Source organism: Canis lupus, chromosome 2 (genome assembly GCF_048164855.1).
Source record: "Canis lupus baileyi chromosome 2, mCanLup2.hap1, whole genome shotgun sequence".
In the NCBI taxonomy this organism is placed as follows: domain Eukaryota; kingdom Metazoa; phylum Chordata; class Mammalia; order Carnivora; family Canidae; genus Canis; species Canis lupus.
This window is the reverse complement of record NC_132839.1, coordinates 6423045-6443874: the sequence shown is the minus strand read 5'-3', so window position 1 is coordinate 6443874 and position 20830 is coordinate 6423045. Positions and strand designations below refer to the sequence as shown.

The window sequence follows — 20830 nt, the reverse complement described above, 5'->3', positions numbered from 1 at the left end:
AAAAACATACACACAGAAGAAACAGAAAAGATTTAAGGATGCTAATAGTAGTTCTAGAGAAAAAGACAAGAAAATGGAGACAGTATTCAAAAAAATGATAGGCGATGGTTTTCCAGAATCAATGAAAGATATGATAATTAAGATATGAAAAGCACATGGGACCCTGGGTGGCTCAGTGGTTGAACTTCTGTCTTTGGCTCAGGGAGTGACCCTGGGGTCCTGGGATTAAATCCCCTGCTTCTCCCTCTGCCTGTGTCTCTGCCTCTCTCTATATATTTTAGGAATAAATAAAAATTTTTTAAAAATCTGTAAAAAGAACAAAGAATCTGTAATGAATATTTATATACATGGTAATAAAACCTGAAGGCACCAAGGGTAAAAATATTGTCAACTTTCAAGTGTAAAATTTAGTATTATTAACTATAATGACTATGCTGTATATTAAATCCTCAGAACTTAATCATGGAAGTTTGTACACTTTGAGCAACATACCCCTAATTCACCCACCCTGAAGTCCCATCACCATGGTGATGCTGGCCTCTGTTTCTATGAGTTGTACATTCTATATTCTATGTATAGGTATATAATGTCTTTCTCTGACTTACTTAGCATAATTCCCACAAGGTCTTCCATGTTGTTGCAGATGGCAGGTTTGCCTCTTTCTCATGGCTGAGTAATACTCTATTGGATATATATACCGTATCTTGTCTATTCATCTTTTGACAGAAAATTAGGTTGTCTACATATCTTGACTAGTGTAAATGATGCGGTGAACATGAACGTGCAGGCAGTTATCTCTTGAAGATCCTGTTTTTTTTTTTACTTCGGTTATATATCCAGAACTGGAATAGCTCTATCATGTGGTATTTCTAATTTTAAATTTTTAAGGGAACTCCTTGCTGTTTTCCATAGTGGCCACATCAATGAAATGCTGGCTTTATAAAATAAGCATGGAGTATTCCCTCCTGTCTCATGTTTGGAAGAGTTTGAGAAAAATTAGAATTGATTCTTTAAATGTTTCATAGAATTCACCAGCGAAGCCATCTGGTATTGGGCTTTTCTTTGTTGGGAGATTTTTGATTACACTAAATCTCTTTACTAGTAAGTGGTCTGTTCAGATTTTCTATTTCTTTATGATTTAGTCTTGACAGATAATTTCTTGGAATTTTTCCATTTCTTTTAAGTCGTCCAATTTGTTGGTGTATTCATAGTCCTGTATAATTCATTTTTATTTCTGGGATATTAGTTGTAACAGCTCCTCTTTCATTATTTTGAATCTTTATTTTTCCTTGCTCAGTCTACCTTCTTAATTTTGAACCAGCTGTTAGTTTCATTCATCTTTTCCACTGTCTTTTTAGTCTATTTATTTCCACTCTGATCTATTATTTCCTTCCTTCTACTAACTTGGATTTTGTTTTTTTTTCTAATTCTTTAAGGTATGAAGTTAATTTGAGATTTTTCTTGTTTCTTGATGTAGGTTCTATGTCTTTTGATCGGAAAATTTTGTACATTTACATAAAATGTTTATTGATATATATATATAAACTATTGCTATTTTGTAACTTGTTTTCTAGCTGTTTTATAAAGCTGCCGTTATTTTCTCCTCTAACCTCTTTCCTTTGTGATTCAATGATTTTCTATAGCGATATGGTAGGATTCTTTTCTCTTTATCTTCTGTGTATCTGCTAGAAGTTTTTGCTTTGTGGTTACTATTAGGCTTATATAAAACTACTTACAACAGTCTACTTTAAGCTGATAACTTTAAGCTGGACACATACAAAACCTCCGTATTTTTATCCCCGCTCTGCCACACACACTCATTTTATCTTTTTGGGGTCACAATTTATATCTTTTTTTTTTTTTTACGTTGTATTCATTCACAGGTTGTTTTATAGTTATTTTTGCTACTTTAATCTTTTAAATTCATTAAATTTATAAGTGATATACCTGGCACCATTACAGTATTGTAACTATATACTTACTTTTAACTACATATTTAACAATTTATTCTGAATTTAACTATATCCTCTTTTTATGTTTCCCTTTTACTAATTAGTACTCTTTCATTTCATCTTAAAGAAATCCCTTATACTTCTCATAAGGCTAGTCTAATGGTGATGAACTCTTTCAGTTTTTACTGAAATGGAAAATTGAGGCTTTCCTACCTGTATGTATTCCTGTATGTATTCTTCAATGTATTCTCTTATTCAAACAATGTGTAGTAGACACTCAAACATATGGGTTTATTTCAGAGATAATTTCCCTATGTACAGCTGTACATTTAGTGTGATTTTGAGAAAAGGGGAGCTCAGGAACCTCCTATGTTACTGTCTTCCAAAAATTCTTCTTTGCACCTGGCTGGTTCAGTTAGAAGAGCACATGACTCTTGATCTCGGAGTGGTGAGTTTGAGCCCCATATTGGGCATAGAGATTACTTAATATATTTTTTTAATTCAAATTTCCTCTCTCAAAAGTTTTTATTTTTTATTTTATTTATGTCGGAGAGAGAGAGAGAGAGAGTGCGCTCGCGCGCAAGTAAGCACGAGGAGGAGAGCCAGAAGGAGAGGGAGAAGCAGACTCCCTGCTGTGCAAGAAGCCCAACACTGGGCTCAACCTCATGGCCCTGGGATCATGATCTGGTCCAAAGGTAACTATAACCAGATCATGATCTGGTTATAGTTACAATACTGTAACAACTGAGCCATCCAAGCACCCCTCAAAAAGTCTGCCATAAAGGAAAGACATTTTAAGTAGAAATTATTACAATTAGACAGCAAACGATCAATCACAATAATAGATTGTAATAAGGACAGGAAAAGCTGAGAAAAAGCTCTTACAAAAGCTGAGAACATAACCATCCTTAATTTTATACCTACTTATTTTTTATTTAGGAATGAAAAGTTAAAGAGAATTTAGAGAAATGTTCATTGATAGAGTTTAGTGCGTATTAACTCTTATGAATAAAGGTTTAAAAAATTTACTTCAAGAATTATAAACTAATAAAAAAAAGCATAGAAACATATAAGAAGGAATAATGAGCAAAGGAACTGGTAAGTGTGTATGTAATCTAAATATATTATATACAAGATGCTAAAAATATCCAATATATGTTGTGTGGAATATAACATATAAGTAAAATATTAGATAGCAATAACATGTATGACAGAAAATGATTTTTAGTTTTGAGAAGTTCTAAAGTTCTAATGGCCTCATATAGTTCTTAAAGATAGTGGAACCCAAGTGCTGAATGTGTATGTGTGTGTACATATATTATTACATATTAATATATATTAATATATACATGTTACACATAAGTACAGAGTGTATATTTTTTAAAACCATTAGAAGGAAAAAGAAAAAAATCTATTAAATCCAAAGAAGGCAACAAAAGAAATAAAAATATCACAAAATAAGATTTTAGCAAGAAGTCAAAAGCATTTATAATTGTGATACCTATAAATGCTATTAATTTTCCATTAAATACAGATTTTATATGAGTAAATAAAAAGAAACAGAAACCAACTTTGTACCATTTATAAACATAAATTACAAAGTCAAAGAATGATTGGAGCTAAAAAGACAAAAGGCAATGATACTAATCAAATAACAATGAAAACAAATAGTACAATCAGGTTACTATTTGACCAAATACATTTTCAAGTAGACAGTCATCAAGTTCTAATAAAATATAATTTGGGGTATGTAGTGCATATTTTAGCATCATCTCCCTTGATCTTTAGACAAATATAAATAACAAATGTTATAGTCTCAAAATATATGAAGAAAAAATGAACAGAATTCAGTAAGGTATCAACAAATTAGCCATCAAACCTATTCATATAGAAAACCGGTCACTATGTAAGCCTTAAAACAAGACAGCAATTATCAAGGACAGACCACACTTTGTGATCAAAATACCATTAAGTTAAACATACAGAACAAGATTACTATGAAAAGTTAAAAAAAAAATCTTGTAAATCAAGAGCATCTAATTATGCCTCAAATAGAAACCGTAATGTAATTAAGAAATTCAGCACCTATTTTATTTTCATGAAAAAGAAAAAACTATTAGTAGACAAAGAATAGACCTGAGATTTCCAAACTGAATAAACTATATCCTTTGAAAATCCATCAGCAAATAGTGACAAATAAACAATCAAAATATTTATTTTAAAATCAGAAATAAAACATGGTTGAGTGGTTTCATTACTGCTTTTCAAAATTTTATTTGAGGGCTTAAATAATGCAAATTATAAGAAAAAATAAAAATTATAAGCTATTGAAAGAAAAAAGTCCCATTACTTACAGATATTTTTATTCTTAGAAAATTGAATAAACTCTATAGATAATTATTTGAGTTTATTAGGTCAATACACAGCAAGTTATAACTTAATTATACAAAATGAATTATTTTTCTATTATTTTGCCTATTTAACAAGCAAAACAAGGTGATTGAAGAAAAATCACATTTTTTAAAAAGAAAAATATTAGGTTGTTGATAACCTATATTTAACAAAGCTATTTAAAATAATTTTGGAGAATATATGTTTTATGGAAAGACATTACAGAAAACCAGGAGGGAGAGGAGGAAGGAGTCAGGGAAGGAGTGTGTACCACATAACGGATGGGAACATTACCATACACATACTATTTCCCTCCAAATTCACCTATAAAATTAGTGTAATTCCAATTATAAATTTTTTTTAAATTTTTTTTTTTTTTAATTTTTATTTATTTATGATAGTCACACAGAGAGAGAGAGAGAGAGGCAGAGACACAGGCAGAGGGAGAAGCAGGCTCCATGCACCGAGAGCCCGATGTGGGATTCGATCCCGGGTCTCCAGGATCGCGCCCTGGGCCAAAGGCAGGCGCCAAACCGCTGCGCCACCCAGGGATCCCCAATTCCAATTATAATACCAACTGGTTATACTCATGAAACTTGAAAAGCTCATGCTAAAATATATGTGGAATGGACAAGAACCAAAGTTTTTAGAGACAATAATGGAGGGATTTGCTGTATCAAGAATAATAATGATGATGCTTACATTTATATAACACTTTGTAGCTGCTAACATTTTAAAAATGTTTACATTTAAAATATTATTAATCTCCACAATTATGTAAGTAATAAAACTCCATCTTGTAGATGGGAAAACAGAGTCATGCAGAGGACAGAGAATTTATCCATTTTCACACAGTGGTAAAGACTGAAGTTAAACCTGGACTTTTTGGTTACATAGTCTTGTTCATAATTATTAGTCAATGTCAAAATATTACTGATTTTGAGTTACTGAGAAGTGTTTTATTACCTGGGATAAACAAACTGCTAACTGATCAGACCATAAAGCTTGGAATTTGGCTCAAAGATGTATGAATGTTTGCTATGTAGCAAAAATGCTTTCGAGTAATCAGGATTGGAACAAAGTTTAAAATTTTTGATAAGCTTGCTTAGCTTACTATACAGGCACATAAAAAAATTCCTTAGACAAATCAAAATTAGTTGCAGGTAAATTCAAGGCTGAAATATATAAGGCAAAATTTAAAACTTATGTATAGTTTTTAAAATTTTGGTTTGAATGGATTTTTAAATTAGACTCAAAAATACATAGGAAAAGACTGATAATTATAACTATGTTGAAATAAAAAACATCTGTCCTTCTATAGCTAAAAATAAAAAAGCAGAAAGAAGTAAAAAATTAGGAAATACTGCTACATACATGAAAAGTTTTGGTATTCAGAATTACCTCCTTTACAAACCACAAATGAATAACATTATTATTATATAGTTATTTTATGTAATAAAATTATATTTTTCCTTTTTATGTTTACATACACTTTATTATAACTTAATGTTTTATATCTACAGGTATTAATTATAATAATATTATGATATATTTATAATTATATTATTAAAATTATATAAAGCATATGCTTATATCTTTTAAGCATGTCTACTGTAAAGTAGACATGTGTAACAATTATGACAACATCATTTATAAAACTGAAAAAATTGGAAACAAACCAGATATTCATTGCTGGAGGAATTTATAATGGAAATGTGGTATAATGGTATTAAAAATGCTAGTAATTAATGAAAATTTTAAACTTGAGTTACATGGTCAACAGAGATAACTGTCATAAACGAATCAATTAAAAATTATACTAAACTATTCTAATGTTTTTAATCTTAAGTCAGTAATACAGGGTGCCTGGGTGGCTCAGTTGGTGAAGCATCTGACTCTTGGTTTAACTCAGATGGTGATCTCAGAGTGATGATATCAAGTTCCACGTTGGGCTCCACGCTCAGCGTGCAATCTATGGGATTCTTTCCTCTTCCTTCTCCCTCCCCCTTCACCTTTCACCCTGCTTGCCCTTGTTTTCTTTCTCTAATAAAATCTTTAAATCTATAATACAAAAATATAAAATGTGGATACATACATATGTATTAAAAGTTTGAGAACACGTGTGGAAATGTAAAATTAATGATAATAGGTTCTTCTGTGTAGGGATGAATAATGTGGAAAGGAAACGGCATAGGGAGTATCAAAGGAGCTTCAATATGTTGTGTGCTTTATATCTGAAGCTGGTTTGTAAACCGTGGTAGTGTATAATAGTCTTTGGCATTTTGTTTTAGAAATTAATGATAATGCAAAACAGTAGAGCATGCTTTTTCATTAAAAATTCATTAATGGTTATCAATTTAGGAAGAAAGAGGATATTTTAAAAATCATGACAAAATTTATGTTACAATAAACCCTTCAGTGTGTCTAATAACAGGACTACAAGCTTTTTATCTGCCTTCTGCAGTCTCACTGCTGTCAAACAGATTGTAGTGATGATGGCAACTGAGTTCTGTCAATATCTGACCCATAATTGGGATGATTTTGAGATAAAACGGGAACACCATGGTGATGTTTTTAATAACTGTTGCTTATTATAATATTGTTCAAATAGAGATGAAAATAAAATGAGGGATGTTTCTTTGCAAGCAACATATTTTGAACTAAAATTTTACTCTTAACTGTGGGTTCATCCAATGTTCAATTTGACAGAGTATCTACTATTTATACAAAGATCAGAGATAGGGCAGCCTGCGTGGCCCAGCGGTTTAGCGCTGCCTTCAGTCCAGGGTGTGATCCTGGAGACCTGGGATCGAGTCTCGCATATGGCTCCTTGCATGAAGCTTGTTTCTCCCTCTGCCTGTGTCTCTGTCCCCCCCCATGAATAAATAAAATCTTTTAAAAAATGCAAAGATCAGAGATAATCTTTACCATTTGCTCTATAATGGGTGTTATCTCTTTGCAGTTCTTTTTATTTACGCAGAAAATGGAATATTATGCACTTGTCTTTAGGAAGGCTAAATATAATACAGATCCAGGGTAGCCTACCATCCCCCCCCACACCCACCCACACACAATTGCTTCATTCTTTGGCACTTGCTTGCAGTTTCTATCCAAGATCCTACATCATTCTTCTATAATTTTGTATTCCACAAAAATAACCAATTCCATTACCAATTCACAAGCCCACCATCTCCATGTCTCTGAGGACCACCCCTTCAATAATTCTGACATCCAAGTACCACAATCTTTTAATCAATCTATTATCCTTGCTACATGTGTTACAAGCTTATTAGGAACTTCTGACCGCTGCTGATACATTTTTAAAAATTCTTTCCATCTCTTCACAGCCGTATTTTAAAAATACATACTCATCTCCTACTTATTCTCTCTTATTCCACAACATTCTTTCTGTGAAACTTAAATCCTATCATTTTACTAAAACTGTTCTCATGCCTATAATCAGTTAATATCATGTCACCAAACCCAAGGAATGCTTTCAATCCATATCTTACTTGAACACTCCATCTTATTAAACATAAATTATCTTTATACAAATTTATACTCTGTAATAATTTTAATAGCATCCTACTTTTTTATATATCAATTTCTCAAACATAATTTCCTTATTTTAGTATTTATTCTGGCCACTAGATTGCAACCCTTGCTATCTTCAGTTTTGTACAAACTTCCAGGTAGTTGACATTAACTTCTATAACGTTGGATAAATTGTGGCTGATATTGGTTGCCATTTCGTCTTTCTTGGGTTCTTTCTTGGCTTGTGACACCATAATTTCCTGATTTTTCTCCTACACCTATGGGTTTTCCTTCTCCAACTCCTTAAAGTCTCCTCCCCTTTTATCTTATTTTACCTGGTGAAATTTGTTAGAACTTTACTTCAAATCATCTTTTTCCCTCCAATTAATCTTTCTACTTAGATGACATTATCCACCCTAATACTTTTGATCACGAACAATATGCTAAGGGCACCAACACTTATGTACCATCAGTCTGAACCTCTCTTTTGACACATCTCATTATGGATAGCTTAGATGCATATTTATTCATAGTTTCAAAAAGATTTGTATCTTCTTCTAACTCCTTTCTCCTCTGGAGAAAATATGAGACAAAACCCCAAAAGAATGTTGACTACACATTAAAAAAAAAAAAAAAAAAAGAAAAAGAAAAAACTTAAAATGTTTAATGTTTTTGACTGAATAATGCATGTCGAAGAATTTTTCTTAAAGCAACAATCGTATACTTTTTATACATACTTTGCATAAATTTTTAGACATTTGTCATATATATTTTATGTCACTATATTAGTACATAATACCTTACATATATCATTGACAAATACATAAAAAATTATAGTCAGTCTGTGAAAAGTTGCAGGCATCCTAGTCTCTATCAATAGGGATTAATGGAGCAATTTCGGTATATATAGACTAAAAACCAGTAAAAAAAAAATAGTAGAAAAAACACCCAAAATATTAATGTATAATGTATAAAATGTATTGCTAATCAAAAAGGTAGTGTCCAAATGGAATTCATAGAACGTTCACCATAAGAACATGAGAACAATTCTTTTTTTAATGAACATAGAGGAGAATGAGTCATTTTTTATTAGAAAGCTATCTATTTTGGTGAAAAAATGTTGGATCTCAAGTGATCGATTTTAAGAAGGCAAGGAGGGGGTCCCTGGGTGGCTCAGTGGTTTAGTGTGGCCTTCAGCCCAGGGCATGATCCAGGAGACCCAGGATCAAGTCCCACATCGGGCTCCCTGCATGGAGCCTGCTTCTCCCTCTGTGTGTCTCTGCATAGCTCTCTCTCTGTGTGTCTCTCATATATAAACAAATAAAATTTTTTTAAAAAAAGGCAAAGAAAAGTTAATGAGTTTTTACCTGTGAATTATTTTCCCAGTTTTTCTCTAGTTTGAAAGAGGAACAACAATCTCATTTCTCTCCATCAAGGAGCCAACACTACAACCGTAGCTTGTTTGTACGTGAATGGAGACCTGACTTTAGAAGACTTTTGAATCAAACGTACCCTCAACAGTGAAAGGCGGCCCTTCAATGTGGATAGTAAAATACTGCTTTATTATAGAAACATAACCATAAATCTAAAGATGATAACCCGTTCGCATAGCGTTAGTTATATTTTTTGACGTGGCTTCAGTAGAATCATTTTGACAACTACTATATAAAGCCTACATATGGAATCTCTAAATAACAGTTGAATCACTGATACATTAATATTAGTAGTTTTACATATATTTTTTAACATTAGCACTTTTAAAAATACTTTCTCATGCTCTGACCTCTATTAATTTGAGGACACTTCTATTCCTGTGGAATACACTGGAGTACGATTCCCAATAATTTGTTTAAATTTCACAAAGAGTCCAAAGTTATGACACATGCACAGAGGCGATTATAACAATAATAATTTAAAAAAACTAAACAAAACAAAACTGGGCGGCCCGGGTGGCTCCACGGTTTGGCCCTGCCTTCAGCCCAGGGCCTGATCCTGGAGACCCAGGATCGAGTCCCACGTCGGGCTTCCTGCGTGGAACCTGCTTCTCCCTCTGCCTGTGTCTCTGCCTCGCTCGCGCTCGCTCTCTCTCTGTCTCTATGAAGAAGTAAATAAATTCTTAAAAAAAAAAAAAAACCCACAAATAAACCATTTTGGTGTGTGTTGACCTTTCTTCTTTCTTGAAGGAGGACCAAATTCAGGAAACAAGAACAACAAATAAAACAGGGCTACCATACTCACCTTTATTCAGGAGTTCAAAGTATTTCTACCTTTACCGCTTGCCATACAGTTATTCAGGCTGGAATCGACGGATGCGAAACTCCGAAGGTTTTGGGTTTCAGCTGTTAAACGAATCAAGCAAGGTGGCCGTTGGACGGATGTGGCTGCAATGCCGTGGGGGCCTGTGGAGGCAACCGAATGCTAAGCCTGTAAAATGCCTCTCGCCCACCAAACCCCAAGGCTGAGGACAAACCCCAACAGCTAAGCAGGCTTTACGAGATGGCCAACCCAGGATCTCCTTGCATTGTTTGTGCCTCCCCTCCCCCCACAAAGGGCCTCTCCTCCACCCCCCAGAGGCCCCCCTCCCCCCCCGAGGGCCTCCCCTCCACAGAGCACCCCCTCTACCCCCCAGAGCGCCCCCTCCGCCTCAGAGCACCCCCTCCCCCCCGGACGCCCCCTCTCCCCCAGAGGGCCCCTCCCCCCACACAGCCCCCTTCCCCTCCCAGGGCGTCCCCCTTCCGCCACAAAGGCCCCCCTCCTCCCACAGAGTGCCTCCACTGACGCAAGCCCCCCACCCCCACCCCCACCGGTGGGGGCTACCCAACTCTACCTGGCTTTTGCTCAAGTACGCTTTTGAAAGTTCTGCTGTGCCTCAGTTTCTCTCCTCACAGCTCCGCAATCAGCACAGGGAACCTCGGGAGCCAGGCCACGGGCCGGGGCTGGAGCATCCCCGTGGGCGCCTGCACAGCCCCCCCCACCCCCCCTAGGGGCGCTGCGGCTTCCAGGCGTCGGTCCCTGACGAGCTCCCACACCCGGGGCGCCGCTCCCTCCAGACCGGGTCCCGACCCCCTGCACACACAGCCCCACCGCGCGGGACCTGAGGACCGCCCGGGGCACAGGCGTGGGCGGCTCTGATTGGTTCCGGGAACTGGTTCCGGGGTCAGACCGGCTCCCGCCCGCACACGAGACTCCTTCCGAGGTCAGCCGGGCCTATTTAAGCGGGCCTCCCCCTCGGTGTCTGTGACGGCGCAGAGGGCGCTGAGGGCCGCGGCCTGGCTGCGAGGCCTGCGGATGGGAACCTGGCGAAACTGACAGAAACTGGCGAAGGGGAGAACGCTTTTATTATTATTATTATTTTTATTTATTTATTTCTTTAAAGATTGTGTTTATTTATTCACGAAAGACATGGGCAGAGGGACAAGCAGGCTCCCTGCGGGGAGCCCAGTGCGGGACTCGATCCCGGGACCCTGGGGTCACGACCTGGGCAGAAGCCCACCGCTGAGCTACTTGGGGGGTCTGGAAATTAGGAATTCGTAGGAAGACCGGCGCTCCCGGGTGTCCGCGGGGCCTCAGCGAGACAGGTAGGTGAGCTGTCACGTCTCTTCTTTCCCAAATTCAGGTGGGCGGGGAAACCAAACCAAAGCACCTCAGTCACGGCCCGTCCTCCCCCGGGACGGCGACTGCGCGCCTTTGCCTCCTTCTGTGCTCTGAGGACAAGGCGCGGTGCCGGTCTGCAGAGGGTCCCCCCACACAGGGCCCGACACCAACGTGGGTGGCGCCTCGCTTGCAGGAAGGAGGTTCCCCCTCTTTGTCACCTCGCGGGGAAGTTGTGCAAGTCTTGCTTTTGCTTAGTCCATGTCGTGGCTGAAACCGGCAAGATATTCGGAAGGGTTTGGCGGGTTTTTTGGTTTTGTTGTTGTTGTTGTTGTTGTTGTTTTTCCCCTCCCTCGTAAAGCAGCTCTAGGTGGGAAGTTGGCCAGGTTGGAAGCTGATATTCAGGACCTGATAGGCCTCCTTCCCTGAAGCTAAAAAAGTGAAACTGTGTCCCGGAAAGGGAAGAAGACCATTCCGAAGCCACCGTGGAAGGATCCACGAAAACATTGCAAATAAATGCAACTCGAAATCGAAATCTACAACTTAGGAGTCTCTTTGATTTCCATCAAAGTTGAAGATTTCCCTGGTATAAAGAAGCAAATCGAGGGTGATGTAGTTGGATGGCTGAATCAGCTTCTTTGCAATCTGATTCTCTGGGGAATTAAAAAAAAAAAAAACTGTTTTTGTCTTAGAAATGGAGTCTTTACAAGAACAGAAATGTTGCTCTAGAAACTATTTTGTTATTTTTTTATTTTTAAAGACTTTATTAATTCATGAGAGACACAGAGAGAGAGAGAGGCAGAGATGCAGGCGTAGGGAGAAGCAGGCTTCCGGTAGGGAGAAGCAGGCTTCCGGCAGGGAGCCCAACTTGGGACTGGATCCAAGGACCCCAGGGTCACAACCTGAGCGGAAGGCAGACCCTCAACCGCCGAGCCACCCAGATGTCCCTCTAGAAACTAGTTAAAACCCATGTATCCTTTATACCAAATCGGAAACTGTCCCCTATTCTCCCAGTAAGACTTGCAGATGTTGTAAAATAGACAGGATGTAGGTCTGTCTAGGCAAATTGTAATGTGTGGCATTTTTCTCAGTCTGGTTGTTGGCCAAAATTAATTTGTAAAAGAGCTCTATTTAATTGGCTAGAAGGTAAATAATCGTTTATACAACTCCGATATGCTCTCAGAAATATGGAAAATAACCCAAATATAGAAACTAATCCAAATGGGATCTAGGTTAACGTTCAGGAAATAAAACCTAGTACGAATTGGTTTAATGAAAACAGGCGTGTTTTTGGAGTTCTCAGCATTAAATACTTCTGTTCCACCGAGGTTTCACTGAAAAACAAGATCATTTCCAAATAAGATAAAATACTCAAGTATTAGCTACTAGACACAGGTTTATTCAGTTTTGGCTTTTTCTTACAGAGGAGCTAAAGATATTTGGGTCTATTAGTGAACATGTTTTGTGTCACGTTGAAAAATCCATGAGGAAAAATGTACTTCTAGAAAATTGTGAAACGTACTTATAAGTCTGCTAATTGTGGATGCAGATGTTCCACAATTGCTTGTTTCTTAGTTTCCACTAGAAATTAATGATTCTTAGCATTCAGAATTCTAATCAATACATGCAAGTACAACCGCTTAGAAATAATAAGGATGAAAGGAGACTTGAATGGATATTGAAAAAGTTTCAGTTTGTAGAAAAGGAATCTTGGAAAACGAATTTTATATGTGGCCAAACTGAGTAACCTTGGAATAGATTAATTTATGTGTTTAAAGAATAAGCTTTAGTACTAAAAGTACCATGCCACAAAACTAGAATTTGCTTCTCTGTTGGAAGGATGGTTTTCTTGGGCCCCTCGGTGGCTCAGTTGATTAAGTGTTTGACTCTTCATTTCGGCTCAGGTGGTGATCTCAGAGTTGATGGGTGGAGTCCTGTATTCAGTTGAGTAGTGGGCATACAGCCTTCTTAAGATCTTCTCCCTCTTCCTCTCTTCCCTCCTCCCCACAACCACCTCTCTCTCTCTCTCTCTCTCTCCCTCTCAAAAAAAAAAAAAAAAGTTTCTTGCACCATTGGTCTGCTCTTGAATTGTGGAATTTTATAAGAGATTGTGGTTCTTTTTTTATTTTTATTTTATTATTTCTTTTTTTTTTTTTTTTTAGATTTTTATTTATTTATTCATGAGAGACATCGAAAGAGGCAGAGACACAGGCAGAGGGAGAAGCAAGCTCCATGCAGGGAGCCGGACGGGGGACTCTATCCCGGGACTCCAGAATCAGGCCCTGGGCTGAAGGTGGCGCTAAACTGCTGGGCCACCCGGGCTGCCCTACATATGTTCTGTTTCTGTCTTCTCACCTTTTGGACAATCTACCTGGAAAGCAAAGATTTTATGTCTTACCAGAATAACTTACTGTACTTCACATTGTCTTTTTGAGGTCTTTGATTACTTACGAAAACCCAGTCTTCTCAATATTAAAAGAACTAAATTTTTCTCACAACTGTATAACCTACTATTTTTGCCTTTTAAATTTTCCATAGTCACTTTAGTTAAATAAGTATTATCTCATAGTGACTTGGGATCCTATTTAACCAAATATTCAAACCTTTGACATTTTAATAACTTCCCCAAACCATACACACAATTGGAAATGCTGGTTAGATTACTAAGGCTTGACTGGGATGTCATTATCTGAGAATATGCATAAAAATTAGATGTGACCAGATAGTTTTAAGAAACTAAGGTTGACTTACTGGAGCCAATAAAAGATCTTTTGAGAAACTGTTTTGGTGCCTTATGTACAAGGTTCCTGGGAGCCTTACCAGGTGAATAAGGAAGGTGACTCCCTGGCAGGCCCAGTAACCTTAAGATATTTTGGGAACCACGAGAGGAGAGGAAGTCACCCAAGTGTATAGGTACTTCTGGTGAAATGTGTTGGAGGCGTCTGGGCTTGACTCTTAAGACTGGAGAGGCTTTTAAAAGTCCAATCTAAGATTCCTTCTGGGGGCACCTATGTGGCTCAGTTGGTTAAGCATCTGCCTTCCACTTGGGTCATGATTCTGGAGTCTTGGGATTGAGCTGTCATTGGGCTCCCTGCTCAGTGGGGAGTCTGCTTCTTCCTCTGCTTCTCGCCCCCCCCCCCCTTCGTATTTTCACTCTCTCTCACTCTCTCTAGATTTCTCAAATAAATAGCTAGGGATGCTTGGGTGGCTCTGTGGCTGAGCATCTGATTTTGGCTCAGGTCATGACCCCGGGGTCCCGGGATCACATCCCACATCAGGCCTCCCCAGAGGGAGCCTTCTTCTCCCTCTGCCTGTGTCTCTGCCTCTCTCTGTGTGTCTCTCCTGAATAAATAAATAAAATCTTAAAAATAAGAAATAAAAGTTAAATAGATTAAAAACTTAAAAAAAGAATAAGATTCCTTATGAAAATTTCCAGCAAAGCAGACTTTAAAAGAGCGTATGTGGTCAGTCACTATTCTTGATGCACTTGTGTAAATAATCAGGCCAAGTTTAATGAGACTTGGCTTATTTTGCAAACAAATTAGTCTTACTGTGATTACCTTTGCTAGACATGAGGGTGATTATAGAGGAAAAAATTATGATTCAATAGAAAATTACAACACAATCTTCTGGGTATCAGATTCTAGGTCTCTTCATTGTTTCTGCAAACCATGCTGGATCCCTAATTCTTTTAGTTTCATGAAATATCTGGCTATAGCTCTCCAAACTAATGTTTCTAGTTTTCTCCCACTCCTGTGATTTGAAATCACTAAGAATAAAGATGGCCCTTGAACTTCCTTGGAAGGGGCCATACCAGGCCCTCCTCACTATCCAGATAGTAACCAAACTTCAGGAACTTGAACCTTGGGTCTACATGCCCCATTTATAAAGGACTGTGCCCAACTCTTGGAACCAGCTGGAGATCTAGAATTAAAATAGACTAGGGAGTTTCCTCCTAGGAGTAGACAATATCTTGTGGTGGATAAGTCTCCCAAGGTTAGGGATAAGATTTTCATCGCCAGTATTAAAACTTTATTCCTTTTGTCTTTTTGTTCCTTGTTTTTTCTCTTGTTAATAAAAGGAAGACAGTGCTCCTTAACCTTGGCAACTAGTGTTGAATCTAGTGCTAAGGCCATAGGAGAACAAAAGTTCCTAGACCTTCATCCCAAGGTGCTTTTAGATAATAGACTTGCTTTAGAGTACTTATTGGCTGAACAAGGAGTCTGTGCCATAGCAAATGTTTCCATCTGTACCTAGATCAACATCTTTGGTGCTGTAGCAAATCTAAGAAATAAGCTACTTGGCTAAAACCACTTGATGCTTCTTTAGTTGCGTTCTTTGAAGGAGTGCCTGTCAGTTTTTTGGTATTATTCTAATAATAGTTACTACTATAGTCTCTCTGGTACATTATGTTCTGTCACAGGTCTTAAATGCATGTTCACAGCTATCAGCAGTACGTCAGATGATCTCACTGTGCTTAGAGAAACGGAAGCAAGATGAACAAGGAGATGAACAGCATAAACAATTCTCCTCTCAATCTAACATCATAATCTATGTGTTTAACAATGAGACTAGTATTTACCTGTGATGGTGATGGAGAGTGGCATTAATACCAAATTTTTGGTTAATCTCTCATGTATGAGAAGTTGACCAAATGAGGGAATGGTTAAATTATTTAAACACGGAGATCATTAGACTGACGTGGTTCTGATGCTGTAGTGATGGTCTATCCAAGCAAACCAAAATCTAAACCTATAAATGCCTGAAGGTAATGAAATCAAAATGATAAAGATAATCACTGACAGCCAACTAGTTTTTAAGCTAAAGCCAATCAGTTATTTCCTTACTTTGCTTCTACTTTTTCTCTAGAAAAGTCTCTCCTAGAGCTCCTGAAGCACTCCCAGCTACTTCTGGTTCGGTGCTGCCCAATTCTATAAGATTTTTGCTCAAATAGATCTCAAAAATTTTAATGTGTCTCAGTTTATCTTTTAACAGGGCTAAACTTTTCTTTTCTCTATCGCTTTCTTTTATTTTTCCTCTTACTGTGTATATAACATGATGAAATATTTTCCTGAATCTTGAATTGGCTTATGAGAGTCTTCTGTCACATGTGTCATTCAATAATAAATGATACAAATATTAATTTATCATAAGGACAAGCCTCCTTCACACCACTCTTTATTGCCGCATGTATTAAAATCATATATTTGAGGCAAGTCAGTATTGACTTCATTCCTACTAATCATCTTATAATGAATACACTTTTAATGATTCCAGACCTTTCTTCTAAACATGTTTCTTGAGTGGTGTTCTTTCTTTTTTTCTTTTCTTTTTTTTTTTTTTTTCTTCGCCTGCTGTTAGATTTTTTAAGTAAGTAAATAAGTTGGCACCAATTTGTTAGGTTATAAACTGAGTACTTTGTTGAAACCAATTTTTTTTTAAAGATTTTATTTATTTATTCATGATAGTCACACACACACAGAGAGAGAGAGAGAGAGAGGCAGAGACACAGGCAGAGGGAGAAGCAGGCTCCACGCAGGGAGCCCGACGTGGGATTTGATCCCGGGTCTCCAGGATTGCGCCCTGGGCCAAAGGCAGGCGCCAAACCGCTGCGCCACCCAGGGATCCCGAAACCAATGTTATATTAGCATAAAACTTAAGCACACTTGGCCCTTTGTATTTCCCCATGGATAAGAAGTAGTCTTTCTCACCGTTTTATTGTTTCTTTCATTAGAGTTTTATTTGCAAATTGAAGTTTCTTTGGTGGGTATCTTTTTCTATGCTAATAAGCAACCAGCCAGTCTTGCCCAAGAATTGTGTAGCCCTTCAGGGTTCATTTCAGAAGCAAAGTAATTCAATTCCTCCAGCAATTCCCTAGAAAAGATAAGTACAGGACAGGATTAATACAGACATAAAAACAAGCTTTAAATATTCTTTCTGAGGTAGACACTCACATATTTATCTCTACCCTCAAACCTTAATTACAAAGAATGTTGGAAATAATGGTGAAATCATCACTTGCACTTGTTACTGTAGGCAGAGTGTATACAGGTTGTGAAGATAGAAAATAACCCACTTGATTCTTTAGCTCATAGTTGAGGAAAACCTACCTCTTAAAGTAATTATTGACCGTTTTCTAGTTTTTGCCATGAAAGCAATTATAGTCTTAAACCAATACCCACACTATTGATGAAAAATGCACCCATTTCCTCCAGTTTTACCATCATATCAGTTTTTCGTGACTGAATTTGACTTTGTTTTTTCCCTTTTCTTTTACATGATAAGTGAAATGGGCAGTTGATCTAAAAGAAATATGCCTCATGCAAGTTTCATAGAATAAGGAGAGAAGCATGTGCCCTTTGCTCTGTGCTCTCTGTGATAGTGTTACATCATTGCTCAAGAATCACATATACAGGCCAAACACTGGAAATCGTTTGCTTCTTTTTTTTTTTTTTAATCATTTGCTTCTATGTCACCTTTTATTATTACTATTTTATTTTTATTAAAAAAAATTAATCTCTATGCCCAATGTGGGACTTAAACGCAAGACACAGAAATCAAGAGCTGAATGCTGTACCAAAACTGGGTACCCCTTATTATTATTATTACCTTAAAATGATTTTTAGAGGGAAAGTTTCATTACTTTTTTCTTAAGTATTGAAACAAAGTTAATTTCCTTTGAAGTTATAGGGAATTCTTTTTAGATGATAGAAAAAAAATCCCCATCCTCGAAAAAGTCACCGTCTCCCCTTATGGCAGATAAAAATATTCATGTGAATATAATTCTGCTGAATAAAATATAATTTTAAATTGCATTTTAAGAAAATAATAGGTTATCACCTTTGACTTTTGGGTCTAAAAATGTAGTGTTTATAGAGGGATTCATTGTTACAACTATGCCTCGCTTACAGAATTCAGAATTTAACAGGGGCTACTTAACACAAAAGGTCATGAAGAGTACCTACCATCTTCCCTGATGTAGTAATTGATGATGTCATCATGTGGTTTTCAATATAGTTTGTCTTTACAAATGTGACATCTCAAATGTTATGAAGATGTTGCCCACTTTTTTCTTTTTTTAATAGTACCATATGGCTCAAATAATTAAACCAAATTATAATATCTTTGATTATATACGAAGAACATCTTCACAACTAGTCCTGTTATTTTTTTTAAAAAGATTTTATTTATTTATTCATGAGAGACACAGAGAGAGAGGCGCAGAGACACAGGCAGAGGGAGAAGCAGGTTCCATGCAAGGAGCCCAATGTGGGACTCGATCCTGGGTCGCCAGGATCACACCCCGGCGCTAAACGGCTGCGCCACCGGGGCTGCCCTAGTCCTGTTATTTAAGTTAGATTTCATATATCCTTAAATTAAGCTTTTTGCTCTTGGACTTTAATCACAAAATTGGTCATGGACAATTCTTTTCAGAATCTTAATGTATTTTTAAAGGTTTTACTATGGAAAGTTTAAACTTGATATAAAAGTAAAGAGAATAGGGCAGCCCCGGTGGCTCAGCGGTTTAGCGCCGCCTGCAGCCCTGGGCGTGATCCTGGAGACCCGGGATCGAGTCCCACGTTGGGCTCCCTACATGGAGCCTGCTTCTCCCTCTGCCTGTGTCTCTGCCTCTCTCTCTCTCTCTCTATCTCTCTCTCTCTCCTCTCTGTGTATTCTCATGAATAAATAAATAAAATCTTAAAAAAAAATCTTAAAAAAAAAGTAAAGAGAATAACGAAACCCACATACCCTAAGCCTAGTACATTATTTTCCTATTGCTGCTGTAAAACAAAAATACATAAACTTGGTAGCTTAAAACACAGATTTATTATTCTAGAGTCCTAGAGGTCAGAAGTCAAAAATGCATCTCACTGTGTGAAAAATGGGGACAGATTTCCTTTCTGGACTCTAGGGGAGAATCTGTTTTCTTATCTTTCTGGCTTCTAGCAGCTGCCTGCAGCCTTGTGGTGTCATTCCCCCATCTTCAAAGCCAGCAACATCAGGCCAAATCTTTTTCACGTTGGCAATTCCTGGTTCTACCCCTTCTGCCTTCTTATTCCACTTATAAGAACCTTCATTATTGCATTGATTCACTCTGCTCTGCACTGTAGGATCGTCAGGAAAATTTATCTATTTCATGGGCAGTTGATAAGCAAACTCATATCTGTAACATTAATTATCCCTTGACATATAACAAAATATTCATAGGTTTCAAAATTGAGACCTAGACATCTTTGGGGGTGTCCTTTTCCTGCCTCTTTTAGGTATTACGATTATTAATTTTCTGCCATTATTTCATTTATCCCCTTTCCCCCATAACATACATACACAAACTTGTACTTTATATGCGTGTCCAGTTTTCTTTTTAAGCAAATCTTAGACTTTACATCACTCTACTAATAAATATTTCTTATGTGTATCTCAATGGATAAGGGCATTTTGTTTAACACCTCACAAAATAAACAAGAATTCTATAATAATCATCTAATACCTGGTCTGTTTCTCATGTTTTCTGATTAGCTCAAAAATATCTTCTATAATTGATAATAGAATTGGGATAAAAATGAGTTTCCCATGTTTTGTTTGGTGTTTATGTATCTTAAATCTCCTTTACTTTAGAATCGTTCCCCATTTGTATTTTTTTTTCATGTCATTTAATAGTTGGTGCGGCTTAATTATGTATTCCAGAATTTTCCAAACTCTTGAGTTTGGCTGATTACAACTTCAAAATGTAGTTTAACATGAACCTTAACCTCCATATTGTATGTAAACTGATAGTTTCAGAGGTTTGTTGTTTTTTTTCCCCCCAAGAACATATTATTACAGTGTGTATAATTCATATTGTACTACGCTAGGTAATACATGGGTATGTGATTATCTCAGTTTTAATGATTTTAAGAACCTTATTAAAAGTTCAAGATAATCTGTTATAAAGTTCATCATCAACATTCACGTAATGATTTCAGCTGGAGTTGATAATAGTTGTATAGATTTTTTGGGACCACCTTTCAGGAACTTCCTCCATCATCATTAATATTGTTCAGTGTTGTATAAAAATTGCCTTAACCTCTGCTTTCCAGAGATTTAACTAGTAGGAAAAAGTAGATACATTGGTAACTAAAGCTCTTAATTAACTCATGTCACTACTATCAGCTTTACTGACTTTGGGTTTCTTATCCATAACAATTTTTATAATGTTTTCAAAGTCAGTCTTTGATAATCTTCCTGAGATAATATTACAGACAATGCCAGAATTCCTATGTTGTATACAATGGAAGGTATAGTTACTTTTTGTATTTTATGAGAGAGTATTCACAGAAACTGGTTCCAGATTCCTTGGAAAATATTACCTTTATTTGTAC

General features: G+C 37.0%; 4 long non-coding RNA genes across 20 annotated transcripts in view; 2 read left to right on the top strand and 2 right to left on the bottom strand.

Moving 5' to 3' along the window:
• The window catches only part of LOC140611757 (uncharacterized), a 29364-nt gene extending 18375 nt beyond the window's left edge, over positions 1–10989 (bottom strand). For 2 of the 5 annotated variants that reach the window (XR_012012917.1, XR_012012923.1), the window contains exons 1-2: positions 10705–10942; positions 10116–10276 (exon numbers count right to left, since the gene is read on the bottom strand). This is a non-coding gene — a long non-coding RNA (uncharacterized lncRNA). Of the gene's footprint in view, positions 1–10115; positions 10277–10704 lie in introns of all 5 variants that reach the window. The other 3 variants (XR_012012922.1, XR_012012921.1, XR_012012930.1) reach the window with 3 other exon arrangements.
• On the top strand, positions 588–9625 carry LOC140611786 (uncharacterized). Of its 2 annotated transcripts, none has more exons than XR_012013004.1 (3): positions 588–650; positions 2253–2400; positions 9264–9625. It is a non-coding gene; the product is annotated as an uncharacterized lncRNA (long non-coding RNA). The 2 variants fall into 2 exon arrangements; XR_012013008.1 differs by lacking the exon at positions 588–650 and adding an exon at positions 663–1101.
• LOC140611766 (uncharacterized) overlaps positions 10919–20830 on the top strand; it is a 47968-nt gene continuing 38056 nt past the window's right edge. For 4 of the 7 annotated variants that reach the window (XR_012012969.1, XR_012012937.1, XR_012012936.1 and 1 more), the window contains exon 1: positions 10919–11455. This is a non-coding gene — a long non-coding RNA (uncharacterized lncRNA). The remainder of the gene's footprint in view (positions 11456–20830) is intronic. The other 3 variants (XR_012012950.1, XR_012012938.1, XR_012012967.1) reach the window with 3 other exon arrangements.
• The window catches only part of LOC140611750 (uncharacterized), an 87881-nt gene continuing 84232 nt past the window's right edge, over positions 17182–20830 (bottom strand). For all 6 annotated transcript variants that reach the window (XR_012012907.1, XR_012012899.1, XR_012012906.1 and 3 more), the window contains one exon: positions 17182–17342. This is a non-coding gene — a long non-coding RNA (uncharacterized lncRNA). The remainder of the gene's footprint in view (positions 17343–20830) is intronic.